The sequence below is a fragment of the Macaca fascicularis genome, chromosome 1 (assembly GCF_037993035.2).
Source record: "Macaca fascicularis isolate 582-1 chromosome 1, T2T-MFA8v1.1".
Classification (NCBI taxonomy): Eukaryota; Metazoa; Chordata; class Mammalia; order Primates; family Cercopithecidae; genus Macaca; species Macaca fascicularis.
The window spans coordinates 128,990,442-129,018,307 of record NC_088375.1 but is presented as its reverse complement, the minus strand read 5'-3'; the positions used below and the strand labels follow the sequence as shown (position 1 = coordinate 129,018,307).

Sequence of the window (27,866 nt, the reverse complement as noted above, 5' to 3'; positions counted from 1 at the left end):
TTGTGATCATACTGACTTTTAATTGGAGGAGAAAAATACTACAAGACCAATGCATGTTTCCTCAGATGTAGGAGGTGTCCTGAAATGGCAATCTGCAGAAAATGGAAGGGTAAAAACATAGAAGTTTGAAAATGGCGACCAAAATAAATAAAGGGATGTATGATCTCCTAAATACCCCATAAAATATTCCTGAAGTAAAATTTCACAGAATGGACCAACTATATAGGCAGACACTATTGTTTACAAATTGATTCACAAATTGTAAATGGCAATGGGTAAATGAGCTCTCAGCGCATTTCACAATGCTAAGATTAAAATACATACTCCTTCTCTGATTGCTGTAAACAGCAGTCTTTTTTATTTTATTGCAGATCTTTAACTCTACTATTCCAGAAATGACAGTTTTAAAAGTGTGATAAAAATGAAATTTCAATACCCTGTCATGCTGATTCCATATTGACTGAAGAATAATAAAATCCACTTCTCAAGAATTTGCTTATTGTATGCTCATGTCTTATAATTATTGTCTCATTGATTCTGCCAAAAGAGAGTTAATTGAATTTTAAGCATATTGAAATGATGTTTTTATTCTGACAACATCTTTATTCCTTACAAATAAATTTGGAGCATAAATAAGAATATATAAAATATTGGTTATTATACTTCCCATGAAATATAAGTATTTAATTACCTCTGTGACTTAGATGATTTATATAACATATGTATTGACTGAGATTAAAAATTAGACTGCTTAAATCTATTAGCTGTTTTCTTATTCCTTATCAACATTACTAATCATAATTTCTGGTGTTGAAATACTACTTAGAAAATTTTTTAAATGCAGTCATTTTAAAATCCTATTCTTAAGGATAGGAATATGTTCTGAGAAATTCATTGTTAAGAGAATTTTGTCACTGTTTGAACAACATAGGATGTACTTACACAAACCTAGATGGTGTAACCTACTGCACTCCTAAGGTATGTGAATAGCTTACTTCTCATAGTTTGTAACCCTGTACATTATGTTACTGTACTGAGTACTGTAGGCAGTTGTAGTAAAACAATGGTATTTACCATTGTGTATATAAGCATAGAAAAGGTCCAATAAAAACAAAGCAGTATAACTTTATGAAACCACAGTCATACATGCAGTCCATTATTGACTGAAACATTCTTATGCAGTGCATGACTGTACCATATTTATAATAAAAATATTGTGATTAATATTAAAATCATTTTTAAAATGTTTTTGGCTTTATTACAATATCACTTGACTTATTTTTCTATATACTCTTGTGTCAAGGCTAGCCTGTTAATTAAACTGTTTTAAGTTCCAGAAAAACTGCAAATGCAAATTCTATCATTTTATTCACTAAATTATCAAATAATTTATTCCAATAACCATTTACTTAACCTTCTCCTTAGATGACATTATAGTTATTAAGGTTAAGGTGTGCATTATGTTTCTATTTTATAATTACAAATATATTTAATCTACTGATGTATTTTAAACAATGCAAATTATAGTAGTATTAATTGCTTCTGAAAGACTCTAATAACATATTCTCATCATAAAATTTACAAGATACTTTGCTAAATTCATGTTTTAATTTTACATATACATACACACACACACACACACACACTGTGAAATTTTGGAAATGTGAAAGTATAAAGAGATAAAATGTCCTGTAATGCCATTTACTCATAAATAGCTAACATAAACATTTGCATGTTTTCTGTCATTGGTTTTTCATAACTGTTGATGTATTTTATATTGTAGACCTTTTATATGACAGCTTTTCTGTGATCATATCTTCCTTTTTTAAGTAGATGTCAATGTCTCTAGTGTCTTATAATTAGAAGCCTATGTCATAGACAATAAGGGTGGTATTTCTACACAGTTTTTCCTCTGCTATCAGTAAGCCTGACACTTATTGAACTTGAACCTGAGCTCGTTTTCCATTTTGACTTGCCAGTTATAAGCCTAAAACAAATAACTGTAAATAATACTATTTAACATTTAGAACAGTACAGAGTACAGCTCCCAAAATGAGTTCAGGGACGCTTAGAGCCAGACTTGGTTGTGACAATGTAAGCTGATACTACTGACATCTAGGATGTGGACTCAGAGGAGCTAAACATCCTACAATGTTCTGGTTATTTCTTACCAAAGAGGCATACCGCTAACATTGAGACACAGATGAGCATTTAAGAACAAATGTTTTTACTTAAAAACAAAACAAAAACTTGCCTTGATCAAGATATAAGAATATATTCTCAGGAAAATATATGTTGGCTCTAAGTATCTTTCCTCTTTTAGATGGTATTTCAAATTATTTCTCAGCTGTTCTTCATGGATCATCATTGGAGTTATGACATTTTTCCTAACCGCAACGAAGGAGAAACATTTCTCCTCCATTTTCTTATTGGCTTTGATGTTGTCAGTGGATTCAAGGAACAGATGTAAAACAACTGATACATATATATATACATATATATATTATATATATACATATATAATATATATCTATTTTTTTACCAGAAGCTTTCATCTCTACCAGAGAAATATTTTTAATACATGAGAAAAAGTCAGTGGAAAAAATGGCACAATAATTACTCTGAAGAGTGGGGATAGAATGCCAGGTATATTGGAAAGATTAGGCTATATTCAGGGAAGGGTCATGCCTTTCATTACAAAAGAAAGGAAAAGGATGGATGTTACTGCCAGTAAATGATGATAACAGGGAATTATATTACTCCTGCTTATTCATGATATTTTCTCAAACCCAAATCTCTCTACCACAATCTAGACTGTTATATTCAACTACATTATTAACTTTGCTATTTGAATGACTATTTTTTTACCTAAATATTAACAAATCAATAGCTGACATTTTGACCATCACCCCCAAACCTGCTCCATCCACAGTCCCCACCTCAGTATACTAAAACTGCCTTTACTGTTGTATAGATTAAGAACACTGGAGTCATTCTTGCCTCCTTTTGTAATCCATGTTCACTGCATCAGGAAGTTGTATTGAGTCTGTTTTTAAGAACATAAACAAAATATAACCGTTCTTTATCTCTTCCACTGCTATAATCCTGTAACAAACCACCATAAATTATTACTTGGATTACTGTAATAAGCTGCCAATTAATTAATGCTTTTTGTTTTAATTCTTACCCCAGAAAACTGGATTCTATTGCAGATAGTCTTTGCAAACCAAATGTGTTATTGTCATTCTGCTCAAAATGTTGCAATGTTTCTCCGTGTCATGCAGAGTAAATACCAGATCTTGTAATTGTCATCTCTGAGACCTATCTTAGTAATTTCCCCTTTCACTCTGTTCTGAGCACATAGGTATCCTTACTGCTCCCCCAGTACTCCAGGCACGCTTTCACCTTATAATATATGCACAAGAAATATTCCTGGAACACACTTAGACTTTATATTTTCATGAATCACTTTTTCAGCTCTTTCAAGTCTTTAGTTACATGTTACTGTTTCATTGAAGGTTATAACTAACCACATTATTTAATACATCTTTACTTATACTTCTGATTTATCTTACTTTTTCTCTCTTTTATTCATGTAGTTGTACTTCTTTCCTTTACTTATATACTTATCCTTTTTAACAAGATACTGTATTCAGTGATATAGCCTAAGTGCCTAGAAGAGGGTTCTACATAGGACAGGAGCTCAGGAAATAATCGTTGAATGGGTGAGTGAATATGAAGTTGAGAGGGAAAGTTATCCGCAGAGAGTGATTTAATGGTTGCTTTTCAATCTTCAACATATTTTTCACCTCAGAGCTTTTGACACAGTTAGTCTTGCCCTCTACTTGGAAATATTTCTCCAAATCATCAAGGTTTCTCTCCTAACACTTTGGAAACTCCACCTAAATATGTTTTCCTGCCTTTAAAATGTTGAAAAGCTTCACTCCTTATTACTGAACATGCTCTGCAATCATTCTGGATGCTTTTTAAAAAAATCATATGCATTTTAATATAACTTACAATTTATAAAGTAAGTATTCCCATATATACATCTCTATTGACACATGTGAAATTACAGAGTCTTGCAAGTCGCAGCTGGAACTGTAGCTGGATATCTTCACTTTAATTTTGTTGTCTTTTTAATCTCCATACTGCTAACTTGTTCTCTCTTTTTATTTTATCCTGTGCGGACAAACCATAATCATATATTTAACATGTACATTAACTTTTGTTACTTTCATCATACATATAAAACAAAGAACAGCTTTTATACTCAACTAAATCCTCCATGATTGGCCTATACCTACCTCTCTAAAGATATTTTCTACAAATCTGATTCTTACTAAATCTGCTTAAGCCACAGTGGCTTTCTCAATATCCTCCTCTCAGAGTTGTTTCAGTTATTGTTCTTACATCTTACTGTCACCGTATTTTATCCTAGTGCTTGTTCACATGCTACTTTCCTAAATATTTCCTCCCTACCTAAAATTGCATCAACTTCTATTTTTCTCAGCCAACACTAACCCAGTTGAAAATAATATCATATTTTTGTTAATGTGATTGTTTACCCCAATTTTCTGTTTTCTCATCAGGCTTCATGTGGGTAAGGATCATGGCTGTTTCATTTTTCTATAAAAAATATTTGGTGGAGGCCGGGCACGGTGGCTAATGCCTGTAATCCCAGCACTTTGGGAGGCCGAGGCGAGCAGATCACCTGAGGTTGGGAGTTCAAGACTACCAATGTGGAGAAATCCTGTCTCTACTAAAAATACAAAAATTAGCCGGGCTTGGTGGCACATGCCTGCAATCCCAGCTACTCGGTAGGTTGAGGCAGGAGAATCACTTGAACCCAGGAGACAGAGGTTATCATGAACCGAGATTGCACCATTGTACTCCAGCCTGGGCAACAAGAACAAAACTCCATCTCAAAAAAAAAAAAAGAAAAAAGAAAAGAAAAATTGGTGGCCATTATCCTAATTCACTTATAAGAGAGAACATGCAGTATTTGCTTTTCTTTTCTTATGAGTGACAGCTAAACTTGCATATGTTTGGAGACAAAGAGAAGAACAATAGATGCCAGAACCTACTTGAGTTTGCAGGGTGGGAGGAGAGTGAGAGTTAAAAACCTTCCTATCAGGCACAATGCTCACTACAAGGGTGATGACATCATTTGTGCACCAAACCCAGAGAAATGCAATTTACCTATGTAACAAACCTGCATACCTGCATATGTACCCTCAGAACCTACAATAAAAGTTGAAAAAGAAAAATATATATTTTACGTATACATATATACATATATATATATAGTCTCATATAAAATAAAGAATGCTTAAGAAGAGGATGGAATGTCGTAAGACAGAAGATACACAGGTATGTCAAGGGTCTCCAAGATCACCTTCAGGCTCAGCGATTCACTAGAGGGACTCAGGAAAGTTGTTATACTCATGTTTACAGTTTTAAGAGTGAAAGAATATAGATTGCGATCAGCAAAAGGAAGAAGTCTATGGGACAAGGTCCAAGTAAAACCAGACTCAATCTTCTAGGTGTCTTCTGTTGGTTGAATTTCAAGGACCTGTTTAGATCTCCCATCAACAACTTGTGACAACACATGGAAAGCTAAAGTGTTATCAATCAAAGAAACCCATGCAGCTATGGGTGTCCAGAGCTCAAATTAGGGTCTGACATGTTTTGACTGTGTTCCCACCCAAATTTCATCTTGAATTGTAATTCCCATAATCCCCACATATTGTGGGAGGGATCCAGTATGAGATAGTTGAATCATGGGGGCAGTTACCCCCATGCTGCTCTTCTCGTGATAGAGATTGAGGTGCTCTTATAAGGATACCCCAAAATTTAGAAGCAACTTTGAAACTGGTAACAGGCAGAGGTTAGAACAGTTTAGAGGGCTCAGAGGAAGACAGTGAAATATGGAAAAGTTTGAAACTTCCTAGAGGCTTAGTGAATAGCTTGGACCACAATGCTGATACTGATATGGACAATGAAGTCCAAACTGAGGTGGTTGCAGATGGAGATGAGGAATTTGTTAGGAACTGGAGTAAAGGTCATTCTTACTATGCATTTTATTCCTGCCCTAGCTCTCCATGGCACTTTGAACTTGAGAGAGATAATTTAGGGTATTTGGCAGAAGAAATTACTAAGTGTCAAAGCATTCAAGAGAAAACAGAGCATAAAAATTTGAAAATTTTGCAGCCTGACAATGGGATAGAAAAGAAAACCCACTTTCTGAGGAGAAATTCAAGCCTGCTGCAGAAATTTGCATAAGTAACAAGGGGCTGAATGTTAATCACCAAGACAATGGGGAAAATGTCCCCAGGGCATATCTGATACCTTCACAGTAGCCTCTCCCATCACAGTCTCAGAGGCCTTTGAGGAAAAATATGGTTTCCTGGGCTGGGCCCAGGGCACCCCTGCTGTGTGCAACCTAGAGACTTGTTGCCCAATGTCCCAGCCACTCTAGCCATGGCTAAAAGGGGTAAAGCCACAGCTCAGGCTGAGGCTTCAGAGGGTTCAAGTCCCAAGCCTTGGCAGCTTCCACGTGGTGTTGAGCGTGCAGATACACAGAAGTAAAGAATTGATGTTTGGGACCCCCTACCTAGATTTCAGAGGATGTATGGAAATGCCTGGATGTCAATGCAGATGTTTGCTACAGGTGTGAAGCCCTCACTGAGAACCTCTGTGAGAGCAGTGGACAAAGAAAATGTGGGGTCATAACCCCAGACAGAGTTAGGTCATAATCCCTGACATAGTCCCCACTGGCATGGCCTTGCGGAGCTGTGAGAAGAGGGACATCATCCTCCAGAACCCAGAATGGTAGATCCACCAACAGCTTGCCCTGTGTGCCTGGAAAAGCCTCATGCACTCAACACTAGCCTGTGAAAGTAACTGGGAGTGGGGCTATATCCTGCAAAGCCATAAGGGAGCCAAAGCTCAAAGCCATGGGAGCCCACCTCTGGCATCCGCCTAACCTGGATATGAGACATGGAATCAAAGAAGATTATTTTGGAACTTTAAGGTTGAATGACTGCTCTATTGGATTTTGGACTTGCTTGGGCCCTGTAGCCTCTTTGTTTTGACCAATTTCTTCCATTTGAAATGGGTGTATTTACCCAATGCCTGTAAACCCAGTGTATCTAGGAAGTGATGTACTTGCTTTTGATTTTACAGTCTCATAGGTGGAAGAGACTTGCCATGTCTCAGATGACATTTTGGACTTGGACTTTTGAGTTAATGCAGGCATGTGTTACTACTTTTGGGGACTGTTGGGAAGGCACAATTGTGTTTTAAATTATGAGGATATGAGATTTGGGAGGAGCCAGGGATAAAATGATATGGTGTGGCTATATCCTCACCCAAATCCCACCTTAAATTGGTAGTCCCATAGTCCCATGTGTGGAGGGAGTGACACAGTAAGAGGTAATTGAATCATGGGGATGGTTACCCTCATGCTTCTGCTCTTTTGATAGTGGTGAGTTCTCATGAGATCTAATGGTTTCATGAGGGGCATTTTTCTCTGTGCTCTTCACTTCCCCTTGCTGCTGCTATGTGAAAAAGGATGTGTTTGTTTGGCCTTTTGACATGATTATAAGTTTCCTGAGGCTCTCCAGCCATGCTAAACTGTAAGTCAATTAAAGCTCTTTTCTTTACAAATTACCCAGTTTGGGGTATGTCTTTATTAGCAGCATAAGAATGGACTAATATAGGGTCCTACCACATAGTCATCTAGTCCCTGCATGACTGACTTCAGCTACTCAGGTTCCAGTCCTTTAGGATGAATACATTCAGCCACCATAAATCACAGTATAAGCATAAACTACCTGATCACACTGGTCCTTCAGGACCAAAGCTTTAGGGATACATAAACACACTTATCAAACAAACAAAATATTCTAAGATCTCAGAGATCATCTTTCTTTCTAAACTGTCAAGCTACTCTGTTTTCCTGAATATGTAGAGTTTGAGCAACCTGCACATGCTGATTTAACCATTTCCTCCAGAAAAGTAAGTTTAAATAGAAGGAGCTACCATTTTTTTTTAGGCTTTGATGTTCTCGAACTACAGGTTTTAAATAAATAAAACCTCACTCTTCATGGAAATGATATGTGCAAATTTCAGTTTCCATGACTTAGAGAAAATAACACCAGCCCACAAACAACAAAGTGCAATTTTTAATTATCACAAAATGTAAACTGTAACTGCGTAAAGTATAAAGTTTGCTGCTGGTTCTGCAGCCCACAAATTACTATGTATACAGTGGACTCATGTCCTCATAAATGACTAATCACAGCTTTTCTTGTGATTCAGTTTACACACAGATAACAAATGTGTAGTGTTGCTTCCTTATCTCCTAGTGATAAACTTACATGACGTCTTAGAAAAATGAAACCATATATTATATATAATACCATTATATATTAATATAATATAGTATTTTAATAGAATATAGTATATATTAGTAGTATAATACCATTATTGTATTATATATACTATTGCCTGTGTAAACCAAAAAGTATCTGAAAAAAGTCTCAATCAATTTAGAACGTTTATTTAATATTTTGCCAAGGTTAAGGACATGCCTGTGACATGGCTGCAGGAGGTCCTGATGACATGGCCTGAAATGGGGGGAATACAGCTTGCTTTTATACATTTTGGGCAGACAAGAGACATTAATCAATATATATAAGATATATGCTCATTTGGACCAGTAAGGTGGGACAACTCTAAGTGGGGGCTTCCAAGTTATAATTAGATAAGAGTCAAAGGTTATATTATATTCAGTCCTTGATTAGCCTTCCACTGAATACACAATTTGAGTTCTTGATCAGCTTTCCACTGAACACACAATTTAGTCTGGCTCAAATCTGCATTTTTACATAAACAATAGGGCAGAGGTAGTAATCAGATATGTATTTGTCTCAGGTGAGCCTCAGAGGGATGACTTTGACTTCTGTCTGACCTTTGCCCACAAGGAATTTCCTTTTGGGCAAATTGTGAGGGAGATGCGTAGCTTTTTACATTTGCAGCAATCATATTTAGAAATATAATGGAAGGTATGTTTGTCTGACATAGCTCCCGGCTTGACTTTTGCTTTGGCTTAGTGATTTGGGAGTCCTGAGGTTTATTTTCCTTTCACATATATAATATATTATAATATATATAATCTCTATTTAATACATAGTATATAACACTACATAGATTTTACAGGTGAAATGGCAGATTGTGGCAATGTCGACGCTGCCACTGCCTGAAAGGCTCTAAATAGGCAGCCAGAGTTAATTTGGTGAAGGTGAACTTATCAACGTAAATAAAGAAGCTGATTATGGTGAAAGACTAGAGATGACATACAGGAAGCAAAAACAACGCAAAGCTTCACATTCCAATAACTCTCAAAGATATTTCTTAATGTTGGAAGTGTAAAGAATAAAATATTGGGGACTGATCCAAATTTAGAAAGGAATATAACAGTTCTCCAAGGCATACAAAAAGCTTCCTGCTTTGTGGTATAAGTTATACAACAAGAAGGCAATCAATATTCAAAATATTCTTGATAAGTTTTTTTACAAAGAAATAAAACACTTAATTTTTTTAAGTTTAAAAATTACAGTGTACTAAATAAATATTAGTTTTACTATTTTTTTATTTCCCTATATACTTTTGCACCCACAGTAAGAGCATTTTAAAATTTTTAATAAATATTTTATAGGTCATGGAACAATCATAATTTTCCCAATTGATTATTAAGGTTTATTTGCACAGTTTCAGCTTTCATGGTAATTTTTATGGTCTCACACTATTATGCAAAGTGAAGTCTGTTTGTATCTTAAAGTATCATAAAATTCTACTTGTGTCTTTCTTCTCCTTTACCTTATTGATTGCTGAAGGACAGGACTTCAATTTGCATATTCTATATAATAAATACCAGATAACAAAATTTAAATAAAAGTGAAATAATCCAATGAGCATAATTGATTTGACATAGACGAGTAGTTAACACTGAAATAAAATATGAGATAAGTGAATTAAAAATATAAATGTCTGTGCCATCCTGGACTTTTAAAATGTATTTATCCCACTAAAGCAAATATGTACCTAACAGGCTCAAACAGTTTAAGCATATTCACATGCCCCAATTCCCTAATTAATTTCCACCTGTGCTTGCCATTCTGCAGTTTCTCACTGTATCTCTATAAAACTGCATTTTTTTTCCTTAAGCTCCATATATCCTAACAATGGGTAGAAGATTATATCAGTTACCTGTTGCTACATAACAGTTTACTCCAAATTGATCCACTTAAAAGTTTCTAATGACTGAATGCTGACAGTGGCTCAGCTGAATACCTCTGGCTAAAGTTTCTTGTTTTTTTTTTTTTGAGACGGAGTCTCGCTCTGTCGCCCAGGCTGGAGTGCAGTGACCGGATCTCAGCTCACTGCAAGCTCCGCCTCCCGGGTTCATGCCATTCTCCTGCTTCAGCCTCCCGAGTAGCTGGGACTACAGGCGCCCGCCACCTCGCCCGGCTAGTTTTTTGTTATTTTTTTAGTAGAGACGGGGTTTCACCGTGTTAGCCAGGATGGTCTCGATCTCCCGACCTCGTGATCCGCCCGTCTCGGCCTCCCAAAGTGCTGGGATTACAGGCTTGAGCCACCACGCCCGGCCAGTTTCTTGTTTTTTTAATCACGCTGTTGGCCAGGGCTGGAGTTTTATCTGAAGGGCAACCTAGGGAGGGTGGAATGTCAAGTTCATTTATTTGGTTCATGGAAATATTTAGGTCCTCAAAGATTTTGAATGAAAAGCCTCAGTTTCTACCTGGCTATTGTCTGGAGCCTCTCACTTCTTGCAGTTTGAGATTTTTCACAGGGTATCTCACAGTATGACAAATATCTTCCCAGAAAGTGCGCAAGCCAGGGAGTGAGGAAGAGCACCTTAGATGAAAGTCAACAGTCAATTTTGTAAAGTAGTTTTCCAAGTAATGTCTCATTATATATGCAGTATTTTACTAATTAGTAGCATCTCAAAGAGTCCAGGTCACACTTAAAAAGAGAACATTTCATAAGGTACAAATACCAGAAATAGAGATATTTAGGAGCCAATTTAGAGACATCTTATCACAAAGGCTTTTCAGATCTCAATTTCAACTTATTGATATTTGGGACAGCATCTGTTTATTTATAGGATTTGGGATCTGAGGAATCAGTTCTGATTTTTTTTGGCAAGTCTCTTGCCTATCCATTTCCAATAGGCAAAGGGGAAAATATTGGACTCTGTATCATCTTCCATTGCCCACAGGCCCATGAAGAGTGTATTGGGAGACTGTGAGCTTGCCAGTGGTGGTATAGACAATTGAAAAATAAAATTTAATTGAAAATATAAATTCTATAAATTATCCAGATAAAAATTAGCTTATAATATGTAGAGGTTATCAGAGAATATTGTTTTTCAACTTCTTTTGATTTACTACACACACGCCTACATACAAACACATACATATATGGAAAGATAATCTACCAATTAATTTTATGATTAAAGTAAAAGTATTAAGGACTTCCCAAAGTAGGAGGTTATTCAGTCAAGAAAAAAAACATGATAAACTTTCAGGATATCAAAACTAGCCAAAGATATTTTTCTTTATTCCCTGATCAAAACAATATGAAAGAATCATGAAATGTAATGCATAGTAGATTCAGCAGTATTATGCTTATTCTTTTATATTAACAAACTAAGTATAATTTCAAAATGAATATGGAAGAGGAGGTCGTTTAAGTCATTTATTAAACTAGCAAAAGTTGCTGGAAAAATCACACCTCCATTATCTTATGTGATGCTACGTAGAAAAAGATTAACCTAAAAGAGTGAATAAATTATCTCAGTTAGACATTCCTGTAAAATCATAATGACCTCCTAATAATACCAAATATAAATACCATTGATAAAAATGTTAATGGTATAAACTAGGGAAAGTCCATTGTTTGGAGCAGGCAATAATATCATGGTCTAGATTTGTTATAATTTACAATAAAATCTATGAATTTAGGATGGCTGGCTGGCTTGAAAATAGGGAGAAGCTTGGTAGGGCGCAGTGGTTCAAGCCTGTAATCCCAGCACTTTTGGAGGCCGAGACGGGCGGATCATGAGGTCAGGAGATCGAGACCATCCTGGCTAACACGGTGAAACCCCGTCTCTACTAAAAAATACAAAAAAACTAGCCGGGCGAGGTGGCGGGCGCCTATAGTCCCAGCTACTCGGGAGACCAAGGCAGGAGAATGGCATAAACCCGGGAGAAGGAGCTTGCAGTGAGCTGAGATCCGGCCACTGCACTCCAGCCTGGGCGACAGAGTGAGACTCCCTTTCAAAAAAAAAAAAGAAAGAAAATAGGGAGAAGCCTATGAATAACATTTTTCTCTATGTAATCAACAGTATATAAAAGAAAAAAATCTCAAACCCATAATAGTTTCCTTTAGTGAATTGTGTTTCTGCATACATTGTCTTAATCCAAAATTGAAATACATTTTAACATAGGAGGGAAATGATAGCTTTGGTTGCTGCATCTGTTGGTTTTGGGATCCTCCTTGAAACGAATGCTTTATCTGTGCCCAATGCTTGCTTACGCCCTTTGAATGTGTTAATTTTGGTGCTGGGTTAAAATTATTATTTGCTTGAGGCTGCTTTTATAATTCAAAACTTTGTGTTTGATATTTTTCAATTAGAAGATATCTTTTTGTTTTACAGTAACAAAATTAATCAATATACAGCAAATCAAGCAAAGTTTTTGACAGAGGCTATTCTCACTGGAAACTTGTAAGCTTTTGTATTCGTAGCAATTTGTGAATTTTATATATTAAGAAATGTATATATACATTAATACAACTTGTTTGAATAGGGTGGAACCATTTCAGAATTCATCAAAATTCTATTTTTTTTCACTCTAACTGTGCATTCATCAACTATAGGTGAATATTGTTGCTTTAAAATGTAAACCTTTAATTTTGTTGTTTTGTTTTACAGAGCTTTTTCATAAAATCATATACATCTTCAAGCTATTTTAGGATATGATGAAAGGTAATAGATGTTGGATGAAATTTTAGGTGCATTCAAAGCTTTGAGCAGAACTGTAACTGATTGACTCACTTAAGAATTAAACTTGAGGCTGGGCGTAGTGACTCATGCCTGCAATCTCAGCACTTTGGGAGAATGAGGTGGACGGATCGACTCGACTGAGGTAAGGAGTTCGAGACCAGCCTGGCCAATATGGTGAAACCCTGTCTCTACTAAAATTACAAAAATAGCTGGGCATGGTGACAGACTTCTGTAATCCCGGCTAGAGAGACTGAGGCAGTGAAATATCTTGAACCTAGCAGGTGAATGTTGCAGTTAGCCAAGATTGAGCCATTGTACGCCAGCCTGGGAGGGAAACTGTCTCAAAATTAAAAAAATAAAATAAAATAAATAAACTTGAGGATTTAATGGTGCCCTACCCTGCTGCAATAGACTATTTAATATATTTCTCACCAAATAAATATATTCTTTAATATTTTGTTCTCATTTAAAAAATTACAAAAACTGTGCCTCCTGTGGCTATTATTTTTGTCAAATTTAATATAATTTCAATGTTTTAGAATAAATATATAAATTTACATTTATTTTTGATAGAAAACAATGAACTGTTTTCTAGATTTATTTAGGCATATTATTTAGTATGCTTCTATTATAATTTTAAAAAATTAAATATTTAGTTTCAAGCAACAATTATTAGAAAATGTTTTTGTACACTCTATTTGGAGATACGTTTTCTAAAAATTCTTCACGTTGTAAAAATTCTTCATGAATTTAATATGCTGATTATTCTTCCAGTATTTTTTATACTTATGGTTGCTTTGCAAAATATAAGATAATTTATCTTAGATTATCTTAATATATGATTAAGGACAGAGAAATCTGAACTTGATAAAAAAGGTAGGAACTGATTTATACGTTTTTAAGAATCGACTTTATTGGATCTTTGGAATCTCGCTTTTTTCCTCTACTCTGAGTGGTTTAGTTATTCAGACTTCTGCACTGCGTAGGCATTTTGTTCCCATATATTTTCTCGTTGTAACTTTTTTCTTCAGCATGTTCTATCCTTATTTAAAAAGGGGATTTTAGAATGTTAGCAGTTTGAATTTCAATAATGTGGTTGCTAGGAGAGGGGAAGGCATTCTAAGATACAGGGTCTCTCTTTTTTTGAATTTAAACTTTGAGTACAAAGGCTGAATAGGAAACCTACATGTCTTCATTATCACCTCTTTGGTAGGGTAAAAATCCATATCCTGAATATGACTTCACTATGTCACTAAGCAAAATTTGAGTTTTATTTCTGTATTCTATCAACAGGAAAATAAAATTTTTATAAAGAAATAACTTTTTAAATGGAGAGAGATTTCTGGACTTATTACCCTTTGAGTGTTTCATTGTCCTCTTACTGAGGTGCTTTGTGGTGCTAACATTTTAAAGTCAAAAGATTTTGCTGAACCCAAATAAAAACATATAAAGATTTATATTTAGTTGAAGAGATTGAAATGACCTATTTCTACCTAATCTTTTCATGTAGCCACCATAAACTATGTCTGTGTGTGTTCAAATGTGTACATACATATAAAGTTTATGAAAAGTATTCCATATCCATTTAATATTTCGATTCTTTCTATTATTTGCTTTTATTTAATTCAGGTGAATAATCTGTGTGTATGATACGGCTTGGCTGTGTCCCCACCCAAATCTCATCTTGAATTGTAGCTCCCATAATTCCCACGTGTTGTGGGAGGGACCTGGTGGGAAGTAATTGAAAAGACCTGGAGGCAGGTCTTTCCATTCAGTTCTTGCGATAGTGAATAAGTCTCACGAGATCTGATGGTTTTAAAAAGGGGGTTCCCCCAACACAAGCTTTCTTGCCTGCTGCCGTGTAAGAGGTGTCTTGCTTCCCCTTTACGTTCTGCCGTGATTGTGAAACTTCCCTAGCCCTGTGGAACTGTGAGTCAATTAAACCTCTTTCCTTTATAAATTACTCAGTCTTGGGCATGTCTTTATTAGCAGCATGATAACAGGACAATACAGCATATTTGCACGTCGAGATATATATATATGTGTGTGTGTGTGTATATATATATATTTAAATGTGTCTATAACTTTGTATAAAATTACACTTTACAGCCAGGTGCGGTGGTTCTTGCCTGTAATTCCAGCACTTTGGGAGGCTAAGATGGGCAGGTTATGAGGTCAGGAGTTCGAGACCTGCCTCGCCAACATGGTGAAACCTCGTCTCTACTAAAAATACAAAAATTAGCCAGTTGTGGTAGTGGGTGCCTGTAATCCAAGCTACTCGGGAGGTTGAGGCAGGAGAATTGCTTGAACTCTGGAGGTGGAGGTTGCAGTAAACCAAGATTGTGTCACAGCCTGGGCAATAGAGCAAGACTCCCTCTCAAAATAAAAAGAAAAATTACGTTTTATTATGCATTTGGAAAGATAGAATAATTCATAAATAAAAATACTAAAATTATTAATATATGCCAAATTATAACCTATCTTTCTTTTGTCACAGACAATACATACTGAACAATTGAGAAAATGATTTTATTCAGGCTATTGCAATAGAATGAACATTCATTAATGACAAACATCTTAAAAAAGGAAAGGAGGCTTACAGTAGTATAGCTTCAGGTACAAGGGAGTCGTCCCCAAGACGTGGGGGAGTCACGGGGCAGAGTGGACAGTAAGTCTTACCTGAAGAGTGGAGGTGGGTAGTTCTTGTCATATGTAAAAAGTAGGTGGTCCTTGGACACACAAAATGGTGAACAGATGTCTTAACTTTTGTTGTTTTCCAGAAGCACGGTGATCAGCTAAAGTCCAGCATTGCCATATGTTTGATAATTATTAACCTAAAATGGAAAAGAAGGTGAAATTGCATTAAAAGTTTCATTAATTAAATGAATCTTGATTATGGCACTTGGAAAAAATAGCAAACGTTTACCAAAGGTGTTTTATTGGACAAATGTTTCACTGAAGGTATTACAGTTTAGCTTGAGTATATCTTATTCACTTGATTTTCGACATACATAAATAAAAGAGTATTTGGTTATTGTGACTATATAATGTCTTCTTGGAAAAAATATTAATTTAAGAGCCAAGTAAGCTTACCATTTCAATGAAATGAGCCAAAAAACACAACTTAGGACCAAACTATCTCTTTAAAAAGAATTATTCTTTTTATGAATAAAAACTGAGTTACTTTTCATGTATTAATCTATGTAAATTTATAGACTTTGTATTAATATCTTTTAAAAATACATTGCCATTTTTACTGAATGTTTTATGAAACATTGAATACATCTAAAATCAACTAGTTTGCAGTTAAGGACTTCATTATATTCCTTCAACTATATTTAGAAATGTTACTAACGTATTCCAAAGAAGTACATAAAATGTTTATTATGTATTTAAAGTATTAGTATAAAATATAATGTATTTTGTAGCCTACTCGGTGTTAATCAAGGAGTAAAATGTAACAATATTAAAATACTAAAAGATTAATACTAATATAATAGGCATATTTTAAATTCATACAAGAAAGTTGAAGATTAAAAGTATATGCCAGGCAGTAATATCAACACACTAAATGAATATAATAAGATATTCAGGATTATGAGAATTATTCCCCATTTCATCAATTAATATATTAGACAGAATGGAGTACAGAAGTTATTGGCTTAGATGTTTAAAAGGATGAAAGCCCAGAAAGTATAGATTTACGATCAATTCTGAAAACAGCAATTTACTAGAAGATGGGAAATATATTTACTTTTATATTTTTATTTATTTATTTTGAGACGGAGTCTCTCTGTCACCCAGGTTGGAGTGCAGTGGCCTGATCTCAGCTCACCGTAAACTTTGCCTCCTGGGTTCAAACGGTTCTCCTGTCTCAGTCTCCCGAGTAGGTGGGATTACAGGTGTGTGCCACCACGCCGACTAATTTTGTATTTTTAGTAGAGACGGGGTTTCACCATGTTGACCAAGCTGGTCTCAAACATCTGACCTCAAATGATCTGCCTGCTGCCTGCCTGCCTTGGCTTCCCAAAGTGCTGGGATTACAGGCATGACCCACTGAGACAGGCCAGAAGATGGGAAAAGAACGTTTAGTGAATAAGAATTCAACAAATTGCTTACATATGTTAAAGTATAATCAGTGTAAGGCAGTATACAACGGTTCTAGTATAGGAATCCTAGCTCCGGGAATGTCTGTCTATGAAGCCTATGATGTTGTACAAAAGGAATATTAATAACTGCTAAACATAAGATTTGAATTAAATTAATACACTTACTGAATAAATACACAAAATATCTAAATGTGTATATGTAAGTTTTTTTTTTTTTTTTTTTTTTTTTTTGAGACGGAGTCTCGCTCTGTCACCCAGGCTGGAGTGCAGTGGCGCGACCTCGGCTCACTGCAAGCTCCGCCTCCCGGGTTTACGCCATTCTCCCGCCTCCGCTTCCGGAGTAGCTGGGACCACAGGCTCCCGCCACCTCGCCCGGCTAGTTTTTTGTATTTTTAGTAGAGACGGGGTTTCACCGTGGTCTCGATCTCCTGACCTTGCGATCCGCCCGCCTCGGCCTCCCAAAGTGCTGGGATTACAGGCGTGAGCCACCGCGCCCGGCCGTAAGTATTTTTATTAGAAGAGAAATTTTAGAGATATTTGCCTATATGCATAAACTTAAAAATATATAAATACAGTTTATTTGGTACAATAAAATCTGAGTAATAATTTTAAAAGAACAGAAGTAAAATTTCAGAAATGTATACTCCTGAAAAAACTAGTCTTCTAAACTCTAGGGAACAGCATTGCTTCATTTTGAATTTCTTCAAGATTTTATAAATTCTTACCTCACTGGCTGTGGGCCCTGGCTCATCTGCACTAGATTTAATTTCAGAACAATAAAATAGGATGCATTTTTTGTTTTTAAGGTTTAGTAAATTTTTAAATTAAATTTGGCCTCTGTGTTTTTTCTTCATGGAAACAATTTTAATTATTCTGTTTATATAAGGTTTTTGATTTATTCATTTTTATTCAAATATCTTTTTATTTGATGCCTACAATTTATCAAGCTCTATACTTAGACTATAATGATGAACAAGACTAACACAAGTGCTGTGCTAATGGAAAACTTCAATATCATAGAACATATATATTTATCATGTAATACATTTCAATTACAATAATTATAAGGAATTGATTTTCAGCATTCTATGTGAAGAATTAATAGAAGAATCTATATAGGTTTGTGTTCTCATGCAAATACACATATAAAGGAATAGTAAGACTTAAATATATCTTTTCAGGAACAGAAAAACTGACCTAGGGCTTGAAATAACCATGACAAATAAAGGAACCAAATGAAAGTCAATATAGCTAAGGTATGGAGAGTTAAAGGAATAGATATGTGAAAAGATCCTAGAAAGTTAGACAGAAAGAAACCTTTTCTGGATGGTATTATTGGCCAGATTTTGGGTCTGTTCAGATATCAGTAGGAAGCCCTTGAATTGTTCTATACATCAGATGACCATCAGTTTTACATTTACAAAAGGAGATCTTAAAGAATGAAGAACAAATAACAAAGTAGGAAGAGTTAATTTTGAAACATCACTTAAGAGAATATTACAATAATCCAGAGGAGAAATGATGGCCACTTGGCCATGAGGAAGAAGATGGTGGGTGGGTTTCAGAGGTATGTATGATATAGAATAAATTAGATTTGTGATAGAATTGATGACAAATAAGAGAATCAAGAATAATCCCAGATTTGGGGCTGAGGGAAAACCATTATGTAAACCATGGTGTAATCTCCTGACTTAGGGAACACAGAGAATATATATGTTTGGAGAGGAGATTTGTGTTAAACAGGCAGTGCCGGTGAGACAGTTCAAGGTGGTTGTCAGTAAGAAGCTCCATATTTAGGCCCTAGAGCAATCTCAGCTGGGTATATGAATATGAGAGCTCTCACAAAGAGATTGTAACTGAAATAACCAGAGTAGATGCCACTAAAATGTTTTAAACTTCCACTATAAATTTCAGGAAAACTTTAATCATTAATGAGTGTATAAATTAAGAGAATCTGACAAGATACTACAAAGGAATGTCCAGAAAAATAACAGGAAAACGTAAAATGGCATTTCATGGAAATAGAAATAGAAAATTCAAGACAGGTAATATTTTTAGAGAAAAACAAGGTCAACCCTATAAGGTGCTAAAGTCAGGGCAAGACAAATTAGGATTAAGGTATGTACATTGCATTCAAGATATGAGGTCTTTAATAACCTTACTCGAGGTAAGTTCTAGAAGAATTATTCAGGCAACCCCTTGAAGTGTTAAGGAATGGGTGGCTGATGAAGATTTGCAAGTAGTGTGTGTAAAGAACTTCATAGAAAAGTTTGCTTATATTAACCCCATAATTAAGCATTTTGTGTGCTGAGCATCTTTGTTGATTCTAGTGGTTTCAGTAGCAGTGTTCTTCCAAGTTAAGGAAACATTTTTTAAAAGGCAATTATATCTTTACAAGATACACAGAGCTGGGGGCTTTGTGGAAAGAAATGAGGTCAGGAATTCGAAACCGGCCTGACCAACATGGTGAAATTCCACCTCTACTGAAAACACAAAAATTTGCCGGGGGTGGTGGCAGGCGCCTGTAATCTCAGCTACTGGGAGGCTGAGGCAGGGGAATCGCTTGAACTCAGGAGGCGGAGGTTTCACTGAGCTGATATTGTTCCATTGCACTTCAGCCTGGGCAACAGAATGAGACTCCATGTTAAAAAAAAAAAAAAAAAAAATCACATTAATGTAGTTCTGTATGACAAAATGCACGCTATACACAGATAAAGACAGGTGCTGTGCTCTCTAGAGATAATAAAAAAAAAAAAAAAAAAAAGAACAGTATGTAATCCATCAATGAAGAAGCTGGAAAAATAACCACAAATGTCTAAAACACATGAAAAGAAGAACTAAAAGGCTTATTCCAGACCTGCAACGTGGTGTCAGGAAAATAGGAATAGAAAGGCCCAGAAATGTAGAAATACTTAAAAAGAACTGCTCATTTTCTGTTGTTCAAGGTTGTTCTCTCAACTAAGGCAGCATTTTATGTGCCGGTTTCATATACTGTGGATTATCCCTCTGATGTGTTTGAAGCACTTTAAACCTTGATAGATTTATGGATGTTTACTACTTTAATGTGTGTAACTCTATTTTGTCTTTTCACTTGTCTTAGTCTTCTGCACTCATATAAGAAGATAAAATTACACTTATATGAAATTGTAATGTTTCCTAATTAAATGCTTCCTTCATGAGATCAGGGCCAATGTCTGCTTGCTAACTAGTCTATGTTCAGTGTCCTTCTAGATAATTACCATGTTAGAAAACGTAATAAATGTTCATTGAGAAAATAAAAACTAAAATAATTATTACCCATTATTTATTATCAAATTATATTTACATATAAATAAGAATAAAAATGAAATTATATTAAAAATTAAATATTCTATAGCCTCTATAGGGTAAATCCCATGTGATTTTCTGACTGTAAACAAAATAGGTATAATCCCTAAGGAATAAATAATTGTGAAGGCAAATGTGAATGAATATATTTTACCAATGGAAACAATGTCTTTGAAATATCAATCATACCTGGAAATAATTGGTTTAATTTAGTTTTAAATTATCAGTTATGTAACACAGGGTGCAAGCACGTCTCTGTGTCTCTGTTGATATTTCTCAGAGAGAAAAAAAGAGAAACATCTATTCTAACTTAAATCTGATCTGATCTTTTGTTCTTCAAATTAAGTCCTTCCAAGAAAAAATAAATATAAAAGTCCCTAGGGTTAACAGAATAACTCAAAACATAATCCCAAAGATACAGTACCTTCAAAGCTATTCTTTACTGAAAACTTATACCAGTTGCCATGGAAGTAATCCCTATTAAGTTCATGTGTAGAAATAACATTTAGTGTAATTTAACCAGAAGTGGTATAGAATAACACAGAAGAAAAATAAAAATTGAATTCTGATGTGAAAATTTAACTAAGATGTTTGATATTCTAATATGTATTATCCATTGTCAGTGTATGGTGATCAGATTATTTCTTCATCAGAAAGAGTTCATAAAATTGAAAGAAGCTTAGAGTAATATTGTAAGTTCACTATGTTCTTGAAAACAACAGACTTACAAGGGAAAATATTCAACAACTTACTGAAGACCATCAGTTATCCTTCCATAATAACTGGGTCACCAACTCGCGTAGAATGTCATAGAATTTTATTTAGAATGTTTCATTTTATAATTTGTTGTATCCAATATATTGCAAGAGATTAAAATATTAACAAATTTAGATGGTTTAGATGAATACCAGCATACATTTTCAATTTGCAAATTATAATTCATTTAGGGGTTATTTTCTATGGGTAAATAGTATCATTTATAGTAAGGTTTCCAATTGTTTTTCTCAGAATGGTTGAAGTAACTTTTTGTTAATTAACTGTTATCAGAAATGATTTATAAACCACTCATAATTTATTAATGTCACAAATAATTATGATTTATGTGATTTACAATTATGAATCTCTTATAATTTATTCTATATTTTCAATTTATGTCATTCTTAGGTACTTTCTTAATTATGAATCAAAACATATAGAGAAAGCATTAAAATATTTTTGTTACATTCCTAGGCATTAACTATCTTCCTTATATATTCCTTGATATAATTTATGACTTAAATAAAACATATAATTCTATTTAAATAAAAAATGTAAAATTATATTTTAAAACATGGATATTGTTTTGAAATTATGTATATATCATTTTAGATATAATATTTAATTGTATTAATTTCAATACATTATTTGATTTTGATTTTCTCTAGAGTCTTTTGTGGTCACACATTTAATCACAAAAATCCTGTGAATTACATAATCTTATTCATAGAAGTTATAGACAGGAACCTGAGAAGAAGATGCCAATTGAACTATGGATGCTTTGTTGTATGACTGTATTTACAAATTTATTTGACCTCCTTTAGATTTGGCCTTATGTTGAACACACACAGCTTATCTTAAAATAGCCTTCTTTACATTTGTTTTCTAATCAGCACAAAACCATCAACTTCTACCTGGAGAATTGCTGTGAATTTAGAATTTGCAGTAAGTGTTGAGTTCTTCATAGTGAGAGAAACAATTTATATTCATTTAGCCTATTTACGCAGAAAATGTTTGGTCTTGATCATACTCTAGATGATTCAGTAAAATTATTCAGAATGATTTATAAAATATTTTCAAATTTTAGCCTTTTAGTTTGTCTTGGATGAAATTTGAGAACATACTTTAACTTTGTTCAAAATTATTTTATTTCACTGTCTAGGAAGATAAAATAATTACAATTTTTATGTGGATCTTGATGATTACACATGGCTTAAAAATTATTAGCACAATTATTCTTTGAAGGAATGTTACTAACCTTAAATTATCAGACAACATTATACTATGAAAATCAGTTTAAAGCTTTTTTCTGAAAAAAAATGGGCATGTTATCAACTCTAATTTTGGAAATCGTGACAAAGTTTAAATGTATATTATTTAAACATAAAGTTTTGTAGCTTTCTCAGCCTTCTATGAATGAATGTACACATTTTTAACCTTTCATTCTATTACTATATATATATATTTGAAAGAGTAAGTATAACTTATTTTTTTCTTAATCCTTATATTTTTAATAAATCTTTATATCACTAATTTAACATTGTTATTAGTTGTCCTAGCATATCTAAAACAGTTTTTTTGTATAAACATTATCTCAGCTCTCGAGGATATTTGATTTTTGAACATTTTATTTTATAAAAGCAGTCTTATGTGACAAATGTTCATTTTATATTAGTGTTTCCTTGATGATGACTCTGTCTATTTCATAAGTAAAGTTCATCTCCCATGTAAAGCAGAATATTTGTATACAATTTTAGTTACTGGCATTTTTTTTCTATTTTTTTTTTTTTTGCTTCTGATTTTATGAAAAAGAAGTCCAAATTTGAAAAATACAACTAAAATAACCCAACCTAACATCAACACAGGAATACCTACTAAATTCACTTTTAAATATATGCATAAATTGCTATCTAGTTTTTAATTTAAGACTATAAACTTGAATGATGGCAGAGTACGAATATATAGCCTGATAATTGTCAACTTACAAGACACAATATTACATTTATTTAAATGAACTAAATTTTCCATATTCTTTCTCTTATTTGTAATCATCTGAATAAATACTTAATGCTGAAACTATGTTTTCACGATGTAATTAAGACAGGGAAATCCTAGAACAAACTCTAGGAAGGTATTTATGACTAAGTCTTCAAAACTAATTGTAGCAAAAATAAAACTGGAAAAGTTTTAATCTAGTTAAACTAAAGAGCTCCTGCAAGGCAGGAGAAACTATGAACAGAGTAAACACACCACTTACAGAATGGGAGAAAATATTAGCAAACTATGCATCGGACGACGGCCTAGTAGAATCTGCAAGGAATTTAAAAGACCAATCAAGAAACAAATAATCCCATTAAAAAGTAGGCAAAGGCCATGAACAGACACTTCTCAAAAGAAGATATATAAGCGACCAAGAAACATATGGAAAAATGCTCATTATCACTAATCATCAAATAAATTAAAAATCAAAACAGGAGATACCATTTCATGCCAGTCAGAATGGCTTTTGTTAAAAAGTCAAAAAATAACAGATGTTGACTGGATTGCAGAAAAAAAGGGAGGCTTATACACTGTTGGTAGGAATGTAAATTAGTTCAGCCACTGTGAAGGGCAGTTTGGAGATTTCTCAAAGAACTGAGGGTTGAACTACCATTCAACCCAGCAATCACACTACTGAATACGCTAAGATAAATGAATATTCTACCAAAAGACACATGCACCTGTATGTGTATCACATCAGTATTCACAACAGCAAAGACACGGAATCAACCTACATGTTCATCAACTGTGGAATGAATAAAGCAAATGTGGTCCATATACACTATGGAATACTGTGCAGCCACAATAAGAAAAAAATCATGTCCTTTGCAGCAATTTGGATGCAGCTGCAGGCCATTACCCTAAGCAAATTAATGCAGAAACAGAAAACCAAACATTGCATGTTCTCACTTATAAGTGGGAGCTAATCACTGAATACACATTGACACAAAGAGGGGAGCAATGGATGCTGGGGAGTACTTGACGGTGGAGTGTGAAAGGAGGAAGAGAATAGAAAAAGTACCTATCAGGTACTATGGTTATTATCTGGGTGACAAAATAACCTGTACACCAAACCCCTGTGACACACAATTTATCTATATAATAAACTTGTACATGTACTCCTGAAACTAAAATAAAAGTTAAAAAAAGAAAAATACAGCATTTCAGATCCCACCCTGGAACTACTGAAACAGAGACTCTGGAGCTGTGGTCCAGCAACTTACATGTGAAGTAATAATTGATGATATATTTTTTCCATCCTTTTAACTTTAAATCTATGCATGTTGTAGAATTTGAAGTAAATTTTCCAGGAAACATCATATGGATAGGCTGTGTGTTTTATCCTCTCTGTCAATTGCGTCTTTAAATTGACATGTCTAACCAAGTACAATTAAAAAAACGATACTGCTATATCAGAGAAACATTTCCCATTTTATTATTTATCTTCTGCTTGTTCCCTCTGCTTCTTATTCCATTGTTTCTCTCTCTCTTTTTTTTTTTTTTTTGCCTTCTTGGATACTTGAAATTTTTTTTTTTAGAATTCTATCTTAATTTTTTCATAATGCTTTGAGTGTATGTCTTAGTATATTTGCTCTGTGTATTACTTTATTCATATGACTCTTAACACAGTCTAATGGTATCTACATTTTAACATTTCAAGTGCAGTGTAGAAGACTTTCATTCAAATCTTTTACTTTCTGACTTTTAATTATCATTTTCTTTTTTATCTGATGATGTCATTATTTAGTTTCAATCATCAATATGAATTATACAACTCTTGAAGATAGCCTATTGCATGAATTATACAATGAATGAATTATCCAACTTGTGAAGGTAGTCTATTGCATGTGTCCACATATCTATTCTTTCAGTTGAATTTTCTTCCTGGTGATCCATGATTTGTTCTTTTATAATTTCTTTGCTTTATGAAGAATTTCCTTCGGCCATTTTTCAATGATGTCCTCAAGGTATGCTACCCAAATTATTTTACTATTTCTTCGACATGGAATGTCTTTGAGTCCCCTTCATTCATGATAAAAATTTCACTGGATATAGAGTTCATAGTTAATAGTTATCTTATTTCTGCACTTAAAAATATTGTGCAATTTTTTTCTAGACACCATCATGTCAGTTGAGACATGGATATTGTTTTGAAATTATGTATATATTTTAAACATATTTAAAACATGGATATGGTTTTGAAATTATGTATATATCATTTTAGATATAATATTTGTATTGGTAGGTAATGAATAATTTCTCTCTAGCTATTTTCAAGGTTTTGCTTTGTCTTCAATGTTCAGAAATTTCACTGTGACATGTCTTGTTGGGTTTTAAGGGGTCTTCATAATATGTGGGGTTTCTTTGAATTTATCCTATTTACAGTTCAGTTTCCTAGCTCTGTATATTATGTATTTTACCACATTTACAACGTTTCTAGTCATTATTTCACTGAATTATTCTGCAGTTCTATTCTCACTTCCCCATTCTTTGATTTTAATGATACAAATGTTGGATCATTTTTTCTGCCCCATTTATGTAAATACTGCAAGATATATAGATGGACCCTGACTTATGATGTTTCAATTTAACATATTTTTGACTTTATACCTGTGCAATAAAGATATGCATTCATTTAAAATCACACATTGAGAGCCAACACGACGATTGTGTTTTTCATTCTCACTACAGTATTTAATAAATTACATGAGATATTTAACACTTTAGTATAAAATAGACTATTTGTTAGTTGCTTTTGCCCAACTGTAGGCTAATGTAAGTTTCTGAGCACATTTAAGCTAGGCTAGGCTAAGCTATGACTTTCTGTAGGATAGGTGCATTATATGCCTTTTTTTACTTATAATGTTTTCAATTTATAACAGATTTATTGAATTGTAACTCCATTGTAAGTCAAGCTGCATCTGAATTTATAATTTTAATGGAGCTTAATAAGTGTAAAAATTAATAAAATGGGGAAAACATTTGAGTTGTGATTCAAAGTCTATTTTTAAATAAAAGTTGTTAATTTACTAAACTATATATCTCTCTCTATATATATATACACATAGATATATATATATATCTTAAAATTAACCAAGAATACATTACTTGTGGTTTATTAGTAGGGTCATAAATAGCATAATAACATAAATATAAAATATTTAATATAAAATAATATTAAAACTAACAGTCTAAAATGTATCTAACATATTTTGAGAACATGTATAATTGGAAATATATTTATTATTTTACATTTGAAGTATTTTGTTTAGAGACTATATATCAATAGAATACTCCCACTTATGATTCTTTATATCATTACTCCAATTTTGCCAAATAATTGATAATATTCATAATAAAATATTTTTAAGATAATGATTCTTGGGGAACTCTTAAGGAACTCTAAAGTCACTGCTGAAACTATTCATTACAATAAAAATTTCTCAAAATTATCATAAAAGATTCAATGTTCACTTTATACTGGTATAGTATAAACTAAAATAATAAAGTTATTATAAAATTTAGCAAATGCATTCTCATTATTTCTCTGTTTGTACTATTTACATTCCATGCTATACAGAGAATGATACTTAGAGTAGAAAAATTAGATCATATATCCCTTTTATTAAAAAGCTTCTAAAGCTATCCCATTTCACTGAGAATAGAATACAAGTCTACCTCATGTCTTGCTCCCCTTGCTGTCAATCACTCAGCTCCTCAATGTGTCTCAACCCAAACATAAACACTCCTGTCTTAGGATTCTTGTTAGCTGCTCCTAGAAGATTGTTTCACCAGATTCTGAATGCCTATGTTGTCACATTCAGTGTAATAATAAAGTGGCCTCAAGTCAAACAAGTCTGTCCTGGATCTCTTGTCTGAAATAGCCCATCTTTTAACCTTATTCTGCTTTCATTTTTGAAAGACTATAAATGGGTAAAAAAGGGTATAAATCCTATGACACAGCACTAAATGTGGGTAACCAGAAAGCATTATGACAATAAAATGTGTAATTAAGATATTTTAGGGGCAAAGTCCTCAATTTTATCATTAACATTAGCTTGCATACATATATGTATACCTAGGGCCTACCTTCATGCAGGCAGTTGACTACTAGAGTATAACTTGAAAAACACTAAAACATTTTCCATTTTTACTACAATGTTTGCCGAGTACATTGTTTTGTTTTAAAGATATGCTCTTTATTTTTCTGACTTCATGCAGTTCACATAAGGAGTATAGTCTAGTCAATATCATCTCTTATTGCCCTTGAGAGAGACTGAAAATTGGGAAAGGGTTATTTCTTTATTATTGTGTAAAATTGTTTCTAGAGAGGACTAAATTAATTATGCATAGGCTAGAAAAGGATTATAAGTATTTTAAAACCATCTTTATTGTTGTGAGTGACGTATTTAGAATATTGATCTGAATGAAAGTCATTGTTAAAACACATTTGTTGAGCCAGTAACTGCCGGAAACGATACAATATGAATAAACATGTACATAAATTTACAAAAGAAAAGTCAAGTTTGGCATTCTGGGAA

The 27,866-nt window shown here is 33.7% G+C and overlaps 1 long non-coding RNA gene across 1 annotated transcript; it reads right to left on the bottom strand.

Annotated features, from left to right (window-relative positions):
* On the bottom strand, positions 1-27,080 carry LOC135968681 (uncharacterized). Its single transcript, XR_010583622.1, has 4 exons — positions 27,004-27,080; positions 15,773-15,927; positions 14,028-14,135; positions 1-92 (listed from the first exon to the last, which is right to left on the bottom strand). It is a non-coding gene; the product is annotated as an uncharacterized lncRNA (long non-coding RNA).
* Between the last annotated feature and the right edge of the window lie 786 nt (positions 27,081-27,866).